Source organism: Typopeltis vanoorti, chromosome 9 (assembly GCF_054136105.1).
Source record: "Typopeltis vanoorti isolate ZY-2024b chromosome 9, IOZ_Tvanoo_1.0, whole genome shotgun sequence".
NCBI classification, from domain to species: Eukaryota; Metazoa; Arthropoda; class Arachnida; order Uropygi; family Thelyphonidae; genus Typopeltis; species Typopeltis vanoorti.
Window position 1 is genome coordinate 35881511 of NC_143557.1, and position 18374 is coordinate 35899884.

At 34.5% G+C, this 18374-nt stretch overlaps 1 protein-coding gene across 5 annotated transcripts in view; it reads right to left on the bottom strand.

The window, feature by feature from the left end:
* Positions 1 to 18374, bottom strand: part of LOC150102970 (axin-1-like) — a 261055-nt gene that overhangs the window by 208136 nt on the left and 34545 nt on the right. For 4 of the 5 annotated variants that reach the window (XM_090398570.1, XM_090398572.1, XM_090398568.1 and 1 more), the window contains exon 2: positions 1666 to 1770. The exons of the other annotated variant lie outside the window; for it this stretch is intronic. The gene's annotated coding sequence lies outside the window, so the exon portion shown is untranslated. The remainder of the gene's footprint in view (positions 1 to 1665; positions 1771 to 18374) is intronic. 5 annotated transcript variants of the gene reach the window in all.

Here is an 18374-nt window from a genome sequence, read left to right on the forward strand (position 1 = left end):
ATGACTGGGAATGCATTAAAAAGAATCATAACACAGGAGGAAAACTCGCGTAAAAATCTTTATTAGCATAGAATTTTTGCATAAGTATCACAGGCAGTCAGTAGAGATCACAGAATTTAAACATTAACAGACAATTCTAGTCTGTTAATGTTTAATGTTAAAATGAATATGACTTCAGTAATCAGCATCCATGGATTGGCATGTCATGGTGAAGAATAATACTTCAAAATACCTGATTTATTATCACAAACTGGTTGACAATATGACTAGAGAGTTGAAAAGTGTAATCAAGACAAACAAGAACCCACATGCTACTGAGGTGAGGACAATTTAGGTTTCTCTGAAATAGAGTGCTCTCTTGACAGCTGTCATCATCATAGAGAGAGAGAATAAAAGAAGGTGTATTTGTGCATCACTAAAGTGTAGAACCAATTTTAGTTCCATTGTTAAAGTGTAGAACCAACTCCAGTTCCATTTTTAAGTTTGTGTGTGTATAATTTGGTAAAAAACATTTGTTTCCATCAGAAAAAGTTTCTTTTATAATGTATTCTGTGCATTTTTATTAATAAAATGTTAACTTTCAAGCCATATTAAAGAAGATCAACATAAGGAACATTAAAGGTGAGTGAGCAAATCTCATACAGAGGTAGCATAATTTTCTCCTGGAAACTTAAGTTTTTCATCCCACATACACAACTCTTTCAATCCAGAAATTGGCCTTCCAAACACACAATTTACAGACAAAAAATACTGTCAGTGGTGGTGGTGATAGGTGGTAGATCGCATTGATAGTAGTTGTGTGTAGTAGAATTATTATTATTCCTGATATCTCCAAGGAGTCCGAAGACTCATCGCAGGAGGACACCTACAACTGTCTCAACCACTACACCGAACCTCTACTACGAATAATCTTCATCAACGCCATCTACTGCCCACCTCCACCACAACTAGTATTTTTGTCTGTAAATTGCGTGTGTTCTGAAGGGCCAATTTGTCTGTATGCGGGATGAAAAACCCGAGTTTCCGGGAGAAAAAACCCTGCTACCTCCATATGAGATCGGCTAACTCACCTTCGATTGAAATCGTCCAGATAAAGATTCCTCCCATCGCGACGAGAGTATTAAGTAGTATGAAAGACCGTTAACTAGTGGAGTGGAGTAACTTTCTGTGAGTCCTTGGAGGTGTCACATAATAATAATTAACCCTGGATTGCTAACATTGATTTAATGCCAGAAAGATAATACTCATAAAATTTACAATTTGGATTTACTTATTTAAAAATTACACAGAGGTTTCAATATTTTTAAAAATTAGAATTGTGCAATATCAAACTTTATGATGAAAGGTTGTTTGGAAAATTTATCTTACTATGTTTACCTTTTGCTGCAGTGCTCTGCACACTAAGGGTTTTGGCATTCTTGATATCATGATATTGTTGTTATTTTTTGTGGAGGGAAAACATGTTGCATTTTTTTTTTTAACATTAATCACCTGCACAAAAAGTTATAAGCATTACATTATAGATGTTATATGAAGATTGAGGTTATGAAGTTGAGGAAGCAAGATTTGCTGCTTAATACCATGTATTTTCCCAATAGGGAAAACATGAATGGAATGTGAAAATCGTTACCAAAAATGCTATACCATTTTACTAATTAGTCGTACCTTTTATATGTTGTCTCTGGGCAGTCATCAACAATACAATATGACAAACAATGACCCTTACTGAGAATATCTTGACTGAAGTTATTAGAAGGGCCAGCAGCATACCTTACAAATTAAACGAAAATGAAGAGAATGTTTAGTCATGATCGTATAAATTATAATGTTAGCAATGCAAGGTTAAATTGTTTGTTATGTAATCTATATATTATAAATTATACATTTATAGTAACTACAAATTTTTAAACACATGTTTACATTGTTCTACTAAGTTTTGGACATGAAAATATCCAAAGTGAAATGAAATTGAGATGGCTTGACAAATCTTTGAAAGAAAGCTCTCATATGGACAGACACACAAAATAAATCTAACAGTACCTACACATTTACAAGATCCAGGTAACTTGTTATATGCAGGGGTTGCATTCATGAGAATCTGCAGTTGATATTCATGAACCATTATACCTAAAAAAGTTTTTATTTAGTATATTCTTCCTATATTGTTATGTGGCTGTGAAACTAAGAACAATCAAATTCAGTCCAGAAAAATACATGACTGGTAACACATTAAAAAGAATCAAAACACCGTAGGAAAACTCACATAAAAATCTAAAAATATTGAAAATGCATAAAAAGGGAGATTCATAACATGGAATGACAGAGGCTGTGACAAGATTCCAATCTTTCAAGATTAATTTAATCAAAAACACGCCTTTTTTTTTATACATATTAAGGAATAAGAGTAGTAAATAAAATATTTAGCATGTATAAAACAGCTATTAAAGTAGTTCTTTATTTTCAAGATCAACACATCATAATCACATCTTTATCTAGCACGCAGAAGTTAAAGACTTATAGGAGGCTGAAAACTACTTTTTTTTTTTCAAGAATCTCACAATGGAAACCTGACTTGCAGTTTTCAAGTTCTGATTGTAACTTCCTCCTGCTATCTTTGCTTTGAAATTCTTCAGTTGCAGCCTCTCTAGTCATACTGAGTTTGGGGAACACACAGCAACTCTTATAGTGGTCAAACCCCCCCCCCCACACACACACAACTTGTAGCAAAAGGTATCACTTGCTTTTTATCTTTTGTGAGATCTTCATACAAATTTTTTTGCCTACTCTCATTTTACCGCCCAAGACAACGGCAAGTTCTGCTGATTGATCCATATAGTCAGCATCCTTTCCATTTTCTCAATTGGATTACTAATTGTGGACAATAGAACACTCTTGTGAATTACATCATCCATTATCACCATAGGATCATTTGGTCCCATGCCCTTTGAGTGTCAATGCTACGTTCACCTTTTTCGCACAACTTCGCTTCTGAAGAATGGGATTTTCTAAGCCTTTTTTTTCAGTTGGTCTTTATTTGCATTTTAGTTTCCCCTTGTTTTTCTCTTGCCAGACACAATGCTCGGAGAACATAGAAGTCATTTACAATAAAAACAAATACCGCATAGACCAATAAGGACATAAAATGGAAACTGAGCCACTGAGCATAGTAGATGATGGTAGGAAACAACATGCATGCATTCTACACCTTGTAGAGGAAACAGCAGTAGCCCTTATGTACCATAATAACGAAACTGCATATAACTACATGTGTAACGAGAGTTATTTGTATTGTAAAAACATAATCCAAGGGATAGAATAATATTTCTTGTTTACATAGTTTCTCACCAGAGTCAAGACGAACACTATCCTTAATAAATTAGATAATAGGAAATGAATTATGTGAAAATCATGTGTTAGATAAGGTTTATGTTTCACATGATGCAAGAGAGAGGCTTGCAGTTTAAGTTATAACATCAGAAGCTATCTGTAGTGGATTGTTTTTAAAAGAAACATTTCTCAGGTTGCTGATCACCTATTAGCCGACCCCTGACCTAAGCGAACAACATCACTGTTTTCCAAAGCCAATCGATAAAAACTCCAAAACATGTCACCAAAGGGAATCCAAGCAAGCCAATCCGGGTACCAAAAAGTGGCTCACATCTAGTTTGGCCCTTTTCTTAATGCATGCTGTCTAATCTTCATCCAAACAGACAATACTTACATTCAAAATGGTTATTCAGAAGAATATCTGATATGGTTTTGAAGACTTTATATAATTTTATATGCAGTCATGAGAACAGCAATGCACTTACTGCTGTTCTGATGACTATAGCATCTATATACAGTACTGTCTATTCAACACAGTGCAAAGGCAACTTGCTATTCTGATAACTGAAGGATTGGATAAGTGAAGTACAATAACGTGGTGTTTGACCATAGGTCAGTTAATTGAAGGATCACTGTTTTGAAGGTTGGATGAATGGCAGATTACTGTATTTGTTTCTGGAGTAGTGTAATTCTAAACTAAAGGCAAACATTACTAAGAAACAGACAGAGGTAATTCCATGAGCTCTCCCCTCTTGCCCCCCTGACCAATTTATATATGGAGCATTTTGAAAAAAATGCTCTTGATACTACCAGTCTCAAACCTTCTAATTTGGTTAAAATATATTGATGATGTGTTCTATATTTGGCAACATGGCTCAGACGGCACGTAAAAATGTCTATCAGTTCAGTGCTAGTAAATGTAAAGTTATGCATTTTGATATAATGAGATATCCAGTGTGATATTATATTGTCGAGATTATGCTAGAAGAAAAACTGATCAGGCAAGGGATTTTAGAGTTTTAGTAGATAAGAAGCTAAAGTTCAAGGACCACAAAAAAAAAAAGCTGCAAATACAACTCATAGGATAGACTCTTTTCTCCCCCCACTTCAACTGTCAATGCCCCAGAATCCAGTTCACTCTTGAAAAAAACAGTTTGCCTTTTTTAGATACTCTAATCACATCTGTCCAATGTCACCCTTTCCTTCTTTGTTTACAGAAATCCCACCCATACAGGTAGATACATACATACATAAACTCCCCCACCCCCAAATATGGTGTCATCAAAACCCTTGTCCACAGAACCTCCAACCTCTGTTCCACCCAAGCTTCCCTTAAGCAGAAATTGCCTTTATTCATGAAACCTCCCTCCAATGATTACAATGCAAAAAACTAGAAATTGTCCCTTCCATCCTCTCACATCCCTCTCAACATAAAGACTACAGTAATATCGTTACTATTTCCTATATCTAAGACACTTAAGAAAAAAAAAATAGCCAGAACTCTGAAAAAATATACCGTATTTGTCGGCATATAAGATGCATTTTTTTTCTTTGAAAATAGGTCTGAAAAACAGGGTGTGTCTTATATGCCGATACTCAGTTTTTTATTAATTTCATTTCTGGAAATTTTCTCTGTTACGAGTTATGTGATTTCTTTCTTGCTTCCTTGCGGTGTGGGAGAGCATTCCAGTTACATGTTCAGTGGATGTGCATGCACTGTCATCGAAGATCACAGCGATGCTCCTGTTTGTTTAAACTTTCCAATTGTTGTTGTGAATAGTGATAAATTTCTGCCGTTAAACTTTCTCTACATTTCTTGGCAAATTATAGCTAAAAAACGGCAGCATTGCTACAATATTGCATACAAGCTACGCATGATTGCGTATGCTAAAGAACATGGAAATAGGGCTGCAGAGAGACATTTCAGACCAGCCCCAACTGAGAAAATGATAAGAACTTGGCAGAATCAGGAAGAGGATCTAAAAAATCTTTTTTTCCCTAAAAAATGTGTATGAAAAGGGGGCGTGTCTTATATGCCAGCAAATACAGTAACTGCTGTGCTGCTTTCAAACCACATGTTATAGTCAGACTGGGAGAGCTCCTGACAGATGTTGCCACAATTATGGTCAATCAGATCATGCCTTGGATAACTTGCACAGAATCAGATGGAAGAAAACTGCAACTCCATACTTGAAAGCCTCTTTTGAATCTGCAGCAGACCTAAAAAAACAGCCTATACTTAATGTTATTCATTCTACCTCATTTTCCCCACTTATTGTTACACGTGCCTTTTTGTGTGTATTATGTCTCTTTGACTGGGATGAAATACTGAAATCGATTAAACTCGTTTCATTATTTCTCTTTGTGCTGTAAATTATTCCATTAAAGTGCAACATGAAAGGAGATCAGGGACAGCTGCAAAATCTTGTTTAACTAACTAATCGAGAGTCAACGTTATTGTTCTCAAACTCATCTTTAATACCACAAATAGTAGTATATAAATGTTATTGTTCTCAATAATGGTGAACAATGGAGAGCAATAACTAAGTATGGACAGGCAGGAATGTAACATTTTAAGAAGGCACAAGAAAAGGACATACACAGACAAAAAACAAAACTACATATGTTAAAAAAAAATTTTTTTTTTTTAAATTATATGCACTTTTTTAGAGTCTGAATTTGCTTGATGCAGCACATCATGTTTGGTCTCTAAAGCAATGTTCCCAGATAATCTTCTTTAACACAGACACACGCGTGCACTTCGTATAATACATTGTTATTGATTATTTCTGTACGGAGCACCTCCATGGAATCCAAAGACTCATAAAGGGAGACCCAAACTATCTGTAAATTGTATATGCATTATTTTATTATCTTTACTATTCTACACGTTTTTTCTATATATATTTTCCTTTCTTACTCTGCCTATATTAGTAATATCTATTTATTTTTATTCTAATTAGCTGTGCACGCTTTCTCTCTCTGAATCTTTCTTGCTTATATTATTACATATTATGTTTATCTACCCTTTGCACTACGAGTCTTATGCCTAAGATACTAGAAAATTTATTTAATTTAGACTGTGCCACTAATATCATATAATTAGCATAAAACTCAATAATACAGCTGGCAGATTTCTCTCTCTAACACAAATTCCTTCAATAAAACTTTACACAAACAGTCGTGGTCTATTCTTTTACTTAACTTTACGCTTCGGCTATATCACTTAGTTTCCCGCTCACAAGTCCGATTTATTTAGGAACAGTGCAGTTGTAAAAATAAACAATCAGGCACTCCTTTAACAAAAAAAATCAAAACATATTTTATTTACATTACTATGAAATATACAAGAATTACACAATAGGGAGATTGCTTTCTCTATCCATCTATAAAAATTCTTTAGCACAAATTAGAACCTTTTTACTTCAACATTAATTAATCTCTTTAACTCAAAAACCTATTAACTCTCTGCTTACAAATTCAACTTATTAAACTCCTAGTTTACTTGCAAAGAGATTAGAGTTATTTTTACAAATTTGATATCAGTTTCCAACATGCCAACTGACTCTCTTGAGGACACTTCTTATCACTATTAAACAAAAATCTTAGACGTCCTTGTATAACAACTATAAGAGGGACTACACAAAAGTGTGTAACTTATAAAGGCTCTGTATTGCACATTCAGTCAAAAGTCTTTCACTAAAAGTTCTATGGCAATTCTTTCATCTCAGATCTCAAGCTTCCTTCAGGAAATTTGGCTTCAGTGGTATCTCATCGGAAAAATAGCGGGTTGTAAACAGTGACCTGTTTACAGCCCGCTATTTTTGCAATATGGAATGTTCGTTCTGTGGCAAGTTCATATAGTAAAGAACTAAAAATGTGATTGAAATGTGTATTCAATTCAGAAATGGTAAATCTGACGTTTGCTCCAAACTTTTCGTTCACCAGGTCCTACACCACACTTTTACTCATGGCATTTTCTCCATACACTTCAAACTTGCCAATAAATTTCAGCCAGGCGAACTTTCTTGATATCCAAAAATTTTATCGCAATGCACTCAACAACTGGAGAAGGGAGTTCTGATTTTCTTACTCATTTTACGACATGGTGATAAACTTGCATACTATGAGAATTGACAATAAGTCTTTGGTATACTTCTTGAACCTTGCAACACTACTGCACAAATGCATTCCCATTTCTGCCAATGGCATTGCCAGCAGGTATGATCATAACCTGGTTTCTAAATGATATAATTCACTGTTTATCTAAATAAAAATTAGAAAAATAATTTTCTAATTTTTATTCAAGAATTAAAATGAATTTCTTGAAACAGTCCCCTAGATGTAAACCCTAAGATAATAATTGAAAAACAAAAATATAGAAACGCAATAAATAAAAAATTGCATAAAATAAACATTTTTGAAGATATTGATAAACTAAATCAAGCAATAACAGGCATAACAACATGTGCAAATAATTTTAAGAGTACATCAGCAAAGAATAAAAAAAAAATGTCACAAGAAACCATAAACATGATGAAAAAGAGAAGACATAAAACAAGATAAAAACTCTACTTCAAAAATAGAATACTCAGAATTATGCAAAACTATAAGGAAAAGAGACATCAAATCAGAGTTTATAACACTAGAAAAATCAAACAAAAATAAATAACAAAAATATGAAAATTCTAAGCCTGATTGGAAACAAACAGTTAATAGCATAAAAGAAAATAATGGTACAGTAATAAGAAATCCAAAAAGAATTATCAAAACACTGAGAAAATTTTACAAAGAACTTTATAAAGATGAATCAGATAACACCATACAGAATAATAGAAGTAATTCTAATACTGAAAATAATTTTGAATTACCAATAATCTACAAAGAAGTACATGAAGCTATATACTAAATGAAAAATGAAAAAGCTCCAGAAGATGAAATCCATATTAAGTTAATAAAGATTGATGGCGAAGTATTAATTAATAAAACATCTAACAAACCTCATCAACTTATGTATTGATAAAGGGAAAATACCTACAATCTGGAATAATGCAACATTAACATTCATTAATATATATATAAAAGGTGATAAAGAAGAAGCCAGAAATTACATAGCAATTAGCTTATTGTCAGTTCTGTATAGACCAAATGGAAAGAGAAGGCTAGGTAAGCCTCAAAAGAGGATATTAGATGGATAATAAGACCAAAACAGACCAATATGGTCTATGATTATTAATTAACTTAAGGAATTCACAACGTACAATAGAATATAAATTAAATTAAACTTTAATATATATTTCGACAATGTCACGTTGCCATCTTCAAAGGAACTTAAAATAAAGACACATGCACTACACACAGTAAATGAGGAAGAAGTAAGGAAGCTATTGTTTCTCCTAAAAGTCCTGATGATGCCCCCTAGCGGGCAATGCTTGTCTGTTGGGCTGAAGGTCGCATGTACGTCTCCTAAATTTGGGGCAATCTCATGCAACCAAATCTGTTGAGGTTTGGCATGTTTCTTAGGGCTGAGGCTGATTCAATGAAAAGTCTTTTAAATCTGAACTTGCTATGCTGTATTATCGTGTCTTTCTTCCAAGGGATTCTGTGGCGTGTATCCAGAGCATGGTCTGCATGACCAGAGTGGCTATACTGGTGAAAACGGATGTAGTCCTTGTGTTCTGAAATTCTGATATTCACAGTCCTGCCTGTTTGGCCAAAGTAGGACAGCTTACAGCTGCAAGGGACCTGGTATACACCAGGTAGGTCTAGGGGAAGTGGTCGGTCTTCAGTGGAGCAGATAAGGGATGCCAATTTTCTATATGGGCTGTACTGTAACAAGAGGTCAACTCATGTTTTTTAAAGATTTTGGCAATTTTTACCGAGGTGCCTTGGATGTAGGGACACAATCCCCCTTCCCCCAAAAAAAAAATTTGAGGGGGGGGGGGGGGAATTGTTGGTGAATGTATCTGCCTGTATGGGTGGGTTTTCTATAAACTGAGAAAACCAATGTTCCACCAGGCTGACAGGTGACTAGTGTGTCACTCTAATGTTTGTTTGAGTGGGACATTTGTGAATAACGAGGAGACGTCAAAACTGACCATTATGTCAGTATGTTGGAGTGTAAGGTTTTCTATGCTGGCTTTAAAGTGGTCTGAGTTTTTTTTGTGTGTGTGATGGTATGTTGCCAGTATTGTGCATGAGTGCTTTGGCCAAATGTTTAGCTAATTTGTATGTGGGGGAATCAATGCCATCCACTATGGGACGCGATGGCACATTTTCTTTATGTATTTTTGGGAGTTCATATATATGGGGGGGGGGTATAGATTTAATTTGTTAGTAACTTCTACAGGCCAAGAAGTGACCTTCTAAAGGAGCCTATGGAGTTTTCTGATTTGTGAGTTGGTGGGATTGTATTCAATTGGGAGGTAAGTAGCCCAATCTAATAATAGAGAATTAAGCTTACCTGTGTAGTCCGTTTGGTTGAGTATTACGGTGGAGTTTCCCTTATCTGCTTTGGTGATTACTATTTCTTTGTTTTTCTTCATTTCCTGCAGAGCTGTATATTCACTATTGGAAATGTTGGTTTTTGGTGGTCTTGCTTTGGTGAGAACACAAGTTACATCCAATCTAATATTGTTGGCAATGTGGTTTGGAAAGTGGCGGATCCTGCGTTCAACCTAGATCATTATATCCTTGGCCAGTATTTTTCTGGGAGCAAATATCAAGCCATGGAAGTTTTTGAAAATGTAGGCGATATGGGCGCTTTTCAAATCTTGCAAAAATTTACGAACTCTCACTACAAAACAAGTATCCAAATCTAGACATAGAATTAAGGATTTTCATAACAATGCCTGTAACAACAGCTTCCTGCGAACGTTCGTTTAACAAATTGAAAATTGTACCTTCGTTCTTCTATTGGACAAGAGCGATTGGCAAACATGTCTATAATATCAATTGAAAAAGATATTGCAAAAATATTAAATTATGACGATATAATAGACGTGTTTGCAAATGAAAAAAACTAGAAAAATTTCTTCATAAAATATGCTGAACTTATTTATATTTATATTTTTATTATATTATTTTATTATACTTATGTTGTGTATTTCTATAATCCATTTGTCATAGAATATGAATAAAAATTTGTTCTTATTTAACAGATTATTTATTTATACAAATACATAATTGGATTTACAGGCAACTCATTTTGATGGGGTTATTAGCAAGTATTTAACATATTGCATTTAGTAAAATATAACTTAGATTTAAATTTTTCAAAATTTTTGGGTGGCAGTGCAAGTTAGACACTTGCCACAGGTGCTTCATACCCTCGTTACAGCACTGTGTGAATTTCTTAAGTTAATTAATAATCATGTATAATCAACGTATAAGCCTTTCTATGAGAATCGATCCGTAATTATCGTGATGATGATTTTTAAAATACTTACAAAAACAATAACTAACAGAATAACACCTATTCTGGATTTAAAACAACCAGTAGAACATTTCGGAATCCATCTGGCTGGATTCTGAAGAGGATATAGTATAATCGACCATATACATGCACTGAGTCAAATCATGAAAAAAACAAAAGAATATCAAAAACCTCTTTTGTTTAGCATTTATAGATTATGAAAATGCTTTTGACAGCATTAAAACTTCTGCAATAATAGAAACTCAAGAAAATCAATCCATACCAAATGAATACCTGGAACTGTTAAAAGAAATGGAAAGACCACAAATAGAAAGCAACAAGATCCCTATACAAAAGGAGATAAGACAGGGAGATTCCATATCCTCTAAAATTTTTACAGCAGCATTTCAGGAGATGTTCAAAATTTGAGATACACAGATAACATTGCATTAATTTCAGAAATCAGCACAAACCTATAGGAAATGATAAATATAATTAACCCAAGCTGCAAAAAGAGTAGAATCCAGAAGTGAAGGCTAACAGTGTGCTATAAGAATTTAATGGGAACAATACTGTTTAATTTGCAAACTAATGATACTGAGAATGACTTGAGGGCAAATTTTATTTGGTGATGATGAAAAACTGGGAGCAGGGATAATAGTTAACAAAAATGATGTAGGGATCTCACCAGATGGTTCAGTTCAATATGGAAAAAGTGTAAAGTCATGCAAATATGATATGACAAGATTACAAGCTATGTACACCAACTGAACTGAACATCAAGAAACTGATAAGACCAGGGATTTTGATATAATGGTAGACAGGAAGTTGAAGTTTGAGGGCATATTAATAAAGTGGACAAAATAGCTTATGCAATCACTTGGATAGTGAAGAACACAATGACAAAGCAGAGATCAGGTTATTAATCCTGTTTATAAAGATTTGCTATGGCCACAACTGTAGACAGATCTAGTTGCTTGGAGATGAAGTAAGAGAGGATCCCAAGGCATGCAACAGGTCTGTGGAAGCCCTATAAGGACAGAGTGATAGTTTATAAGTGAAAAAGAGGGGATACAATAGATCAGTGGCAGTCCGTGAAGTTTTAAGTGGGGATGCTGCCTATACAAAATAATTTTTAAAAAAATTCTTTTTTTCCTAATCAGTAACCAATTTATTAATAAATAAATCTACAGATTTATTTATTAATAATTGGTTACTGATTAGGAAAAAAAAAAATTTTTTTTTAATTATTTTGTATAGGCAGCATCCCCACTTAAAACTTCACAGGCCGCCACTGCAATAGATACATATGTTAGGAAAAAGGTTTCAGAGGATTGATGTGGATTGATGTATTAAAAAAGAAATTTTTTAATACATGACAAAATGGGAGAGAGCAAAAAAAGGTCACCTGTCAGTTGTGTATGGGAGTGGTTAGCAAGAATATGAGGAATAGTGTTTTGTTTTTTTGTTTGGAAAGTGGTGAATGAGCATAATGAGTTAGGCAGAAGTAGTCATATTGCTTGGTCAAAAAATTAGTTTGAGGATAAGGATGACATGTACTGTGCGAAATCTTCCACGGTGGATCTTCAGACATGGAGATACTCATAACAATATACCATATGTGCACTGTTTATTCTTCCATTTCTACTAAGTTTACAATAACAAGGTCAGCAACCTTCCAACATCCATTTTCAGATTATCTGCTAATCCACCAAGCCTGCTGCTATCCACTTATCTTCTATTTCATCTCCACTCAGCCTCTCTGGAATAGCCTCTTCTATATATTCCCCTCCGACTACAATCTGCAGTTCTTCAAAAAAAATTTAAGACTCTCTCTTAATACTTGCCCCCACACACCATCTGCTATTGATTCTGATACCAGTCATGGAGAATTGATATATATATAAATCTAGGGATGCCTTTTATGCTAGATAATTTTTTTTTTTTTTACATTTATTAATTTCTTATTTTTATTTATGTTTTTTACATAATCCAAAACCCTCACTCTACAGACCAAACATGTAACTTTTTTCAAGACTCAGCAAAGTAGTGATCTCACACTGAGTGATTAAAATTTGTCTTCCACCTAAAGACAATCACAAACATCCATGCACAGTGTGATTTGAACCTGCAGCCCACTGGTTTGAGAGCAGATATGCTAACCACTCAACCAACCAGGCCAGCTTGAAAATATGAAAATTGGAAACGATGTTGTAATGGAACATGTTTTGCAGAATGAAATATTTTTCAAAGAAATGTTTCTAACACTGTAATAGTAAATTAACAGTTTTGGGAAGAAAATTATGATCTGGTTAATTTCACTGAAATACATAGTATACATTGTGGACATGCTACATTATTTTTAGAAACAGGGAAAAATAACTGCTTATGTATATTCTCTCCAACCAAAAGGCTGCAGGTTCAACTCGAACAGGGTGCAGATGCTTGTAAAAAATTCCCGGTCCAGCCATGGCAGTAAGTACTACAGGTTTACAACCATTCATAGCTGGAGCCACATTATAAAGAACACAGTTTGTAAAAGGTGCTCTTTATCTATATCCTTGCTACTTTTCAATAATAATTACTTAAGTAGCAAAGGAAAAAAAATAGGAAATTGGTCCTAGTGTCACTTAACTGCAGGCAATTCATCCAAAAAATCATTTATTATTATATGAACTCACCCAAAGTTCCTCACTAACTATTGGGCACCTGGTTTATATAATTTAGCCACTGCAATGACTGATACACCTTGCTGTAAGCCAGTGGTTTTCAAACTGTGCCAATTAAAACCACTTGCAAATTTCCACATTTATTTCATTAACAGTATTACATTGCAAGTTACCATTGTGGTGATGATGACAATGTTTCACTACAGCATTAAAATACAGTAGTCCCTTATCCATGGGGATATGATCCAACCTCCTCCACGTGGATAGTATTGAACCCTATATATACCTATGATAAAGCTTAATTTATAAATTAAGCACAGTAAGGGATTAACAACAATAACTAATAATAAAATAGAGCAATTATAACAATATACTGTAATAAAAATTTGAATTTAATGTGAATGGAATCTTAGTAATAAGATTCCATTCACATTTTTTATTTTTATTTTTTTATTTTCTTTCCTTATGAAGTCAAGAACTTTCACCATTGCCCTTAAACAAAGCATCACTACTCTTGCACTTTGGGGCCATTATTAAGTAAAATAAGGGTTACTTGAACACAAGCACTGCGACACTGCAACAATCAATCTAATAAAAGAGACGTCAATAAGTGACTAACGAGAAGGTAGCGTATGCAGTACAGCACAGATACATCGGTCAAAGGGAGGATTCACATCCCGAACAGGAAGGGGCAAGATTTCATCATGCTACTAAGAACAGCGCACAATTTAAAACATACGAACTGTTTACTTCTGGAATTTCCCTTTTAATATTTTCAGACCAAGGTTGGCTGCGAGTGACTGAAACCATGCAAAGCGAACCAGCAGATAAGGGACTACTGTATTTCTTTTAATATTTAAGATTATGAAATCTCTGATGCATAATTGTCCTGCACCTCTGGATATGTGGCAGGTGAATACATATGTGCACAAAATGTAGGCAATGGGAAGAACTCAGTGAGAGATTACCATAACCGCCTTGCGTCACGAGTGGGAGAATCTCAACCTAGAGAAATGAGTAGTGTGAGAATAATGAGCGAAATATGAATGAAAAAATAAGAGTGGGGAGTGTGGAAAGTTTGAATAATTGTGAAGTTTTCAGAGATGGTCTTAATTGGGAGGATGAATGGTGAGCAAGTGTGACTAACTTGCAGAGAGAGAAAGATGAGATGAAAGAGGAGGTGATATGTCTTGGGAATAAAATGAGAGTGTGAAAAATAAGATTAGGTGAATGGAAGAGATGACTGCAAGGCAAATCACAGTAGGAGTGAGGGAGAGTTATGGGAATGATAGAAGATGAGAGAATAGAAACAGCAGGAGAGAGGGAAGGAGAAGAATGTGAGAGAGTGCTGGATCCAGAGATAGAATGATGCCAGGACAGCAGGTAAGTTAGGGCTGGGGTGTTCAACCCGTCGATCATGGAGCGATTTTTGGTCGATCTCTTGTGTATTCCTTCTTACTTACAAATTTAATTAAAACTGAAAAACATAATATTTTATTTATGATTATATTATATTATTTTTAATTCGCTTTAAGTGTATTGCTATTGTTTATTCATTTTTTGTTAAAATTGTCAAATCAGTAATTTTCTTACTTTTCTAAGTCCAGGTGAATGAATTAAATTTGATCAGTGGAAGTCAAACAGCGAGCCCAGTGAATACGATTATAAGCAAAGTACAAAAACTCGATTATAGCTTAAATATTATTATTTGACACCTCCAGGGAGTCCAAAGACTCATCGAGGGACAGTGTGCCAACAGCATCGAACAACTCTCCGCTTCAAACTACTAACCATGCTCAAACTTACTTAACCGAGCCATTAGTAGCAGAGGCTCTACCAATCGACCAACATTACATCATTTTTTTTTACTTAGGTTGAGTCCCATGTGAATATTGTGAATATTGTGAAAAAAATAAACTTTGTTTGTCTCAGTATAGTTTGTATTAGATGTTTTTGTAAATAACTCTTTTGAAGCTAACTGTATATACTGCTTTAATAAGAATATGTTAGGATGTTAAAAACAAAGGCAATATTTTTGTTGCCGAAGCTGTACATGGTGGCATTAGAAAGATTGCTATTGAAACTTGTATGTATGAGAAAGGCTTGCAGGCTCTAAGTGTAAACATCTCCAAAGTCAGTCAGAAAGAGTTCAAACAACTTTCCGATGGTGGAAAACTTGCAATCAAAAGAAAGCGGAAGAGAACAAAAGGCGTGCCGAACTTGAAACTTAAGATGAAAGACTCATACGGATTCTTTGGGGGTTGCCAAACTTCATGCGATGTCTCAGAGGAAGCCTAATAAAAAGGGACTGAACCAAGCTGAAATGGTCCAGGTTCCAGAATTGCTGTCAGAGAGGAGGCTGCCAGGTCCACAGTCACCATCAGAGAGATTGCCCAGATCCACGTTACTTGAAGAGAGGAGTTTCCCGCTTCCAGAAAGGAGCTTCTCGGTTCGAGATGTCACTAGAGAGAGAGAGAGAGAGACCACTTCTAGGCCACAGACAAGGTTTCAAATTGCTGAAAGGAAGAGTTCCAATTGCCGGAGAAAAGTTTCCAGGTGAGGTTAATGTCAGACATTCACCAGTGTGTTGCGTTTTCATTACGATTTGATGAATCAAATGATTTCTGATATTGCTCGGTTAATGATATTTATTCGCATGGTATTTCAAGATTATTCAAGTAAAGAAGAACTTTTGAAAATTATACCATTATTGGGAAGGACTAGGGGAGACGACATTTTTTCGGCATTTGATGAATTTGTGAAACAACACAAACTTCCACTTTTTAAACTTGTGTCTATTACTACTGATAGTGCTCCTGCAATGATAGGTAATAAATCAGGCTTCATTTCATTATGTAAAAACGATGACAAATATCCAGATTTTTTAACGTACCACTGTATTATTCACTTACAAGTACTGTTTATTAAAAGATTAAACACAAAATATGTTTTGGATATTACATTTAAAATTGTAAATTCTGTTCGAGGAAAAGCCCTACAATGGCAGTTATTTAAATTACAGGCAGATGATGATGATAGGGAACTTCTGTTGTACAATAATGTTCGCTGGCTCAGCAGAAGTCAATTTTTAGAAAGATTACTTGTATTAAATAATGATATAAAAATTTTTCTTGGTGAAAAAGGAGATTTATCCACAATTGAGTGATAAAAGATGGTTGTTACAGTTATCATTTTTAGTACATTTCTGTAATTAAGCAAATTTAAATTTAGAGTTACAAGGTAGAGATAAAAATTTAATTGGCATGTTAAGTTCAATAAAAACTTTCCACCAATACTTACTTTTATTAAAGAAAAATATAAATGACTGCAAATTTAGACATCTCCCACATTTATTAAAATTTTTTGAACAAAATCAAGAAATGCTTGCTATGATTTAAAAGAATTTATTTGTAAAATAGAATTAGTTGAGGAAGAAATAAATTCAAGATTTAAATAAAACTGAAATGATTGTATATTTTATCAATAATCCATTTCAAGAAAACTTGAACATCACAGAAATTTTAAATAAAATTAGTGGGCTGTTTGAAATAAACCAAGCTGAAGTAGAACTTGAGATAATGAACATTCAGAATAGTTTACATTTAAAATGAATAAACAATGAGGTCATTTGGAAGTATGCACATGAAAAATTCCCAATATTAACTGATATTGCACGAAAAATTCTGTCGTGTTTCGGATCAACATACTTGTCAGAATCCGCTTTTTCAAATATGACTGTCATAAAAAATCAATTATGAAACCAAATTACAAATGATCATTTGGATGATTGTCTGTGATTGGCCACATCTTCATATCAACTTGACTGTGAAAATATTGCGAGGTCCAAACAATGTCAAATTTCACATTAACTTTTTTTTTTTTTTTTTTTAAATCAACCAGCATTTCCTGTAACTTATGAGTTTGTAATCAATCTGTTGTTTTTTCTAATTTTGGTTTTCCAAAATAGAGAAATAAATATTTTATTCCAATATATATATATATATATTTGTTGTATTAAAATGATTAAAAGTGATAAATAAATTTTTAAATACACAAATAAAGTTTTTAGTTGTTTATTTGTGCATAATCAGATATCAGGTTGGGGGAACGCGATCTATATAAGAGAGTAGATCGCCGAATAACTTTTTACAGAAAAGTAGCTTGCGTCGTAAAAAAGGTTGAACACCACTGAGTTAGGGGAACACAGAGAGAAAGTGAGGGATGCAGGTGAGAAATCAAGGAACAGAGTGATAAGAGGTGTGATGTATGGAGACTCGATGTTCCGTGGTATGCAAGATACGATGCCAGAGGGGTGTTTGCCTAGAGGAACGACAGAAAGTGTGACTATGCCAATTGAGCAAGGTGAAAGCATGGATGATATGATTGTTATGGTGGGCACGAATGACTTGAGAAGCAGAGTAAATCGAGTGGTGAGAGATCTGAGATTCATGCTTGAGGTAGTACAAAAGAAAACGCAGAGAGGAAAAATTTGTGTGTGAGGGGGGGGGGGCAGGTATAATAATGAGCTGAGCAAAAGAGCAGTAATAATAAATAGCATAATAGCCAGAAAGAGAGGATTGAAATACGTGGATGATTGGAGGGCATTTGAGGACAGGAACTGTATGCAAGAGACAGCTTGCATTTGAATGAGGAATTTGGAGAGACTGTTGTTTTCTGATCGATGTGTCAATGCAGGAAAACTAGAATTCCCAAGGTGGATGGTAGCAGGAGTGGCATCTTTTGGAAATGGGTGCTTGGAGGAAGGGGGGGGGGGAATAACACAAGGTAACACTGAGTCCAGTGGAGTCTGGAGAGGATAATGATTGGTATAGAAACAGTGGCATTTTTATGCTTTATACCACATATGGGCAACCTCCGGCCCTAATCTATTTCAGCGAAATTTGTCTGATTCATGGTGGGAGAAAACATGGTGTGGTCTACTAACTCACATTAAGCTGACGTCA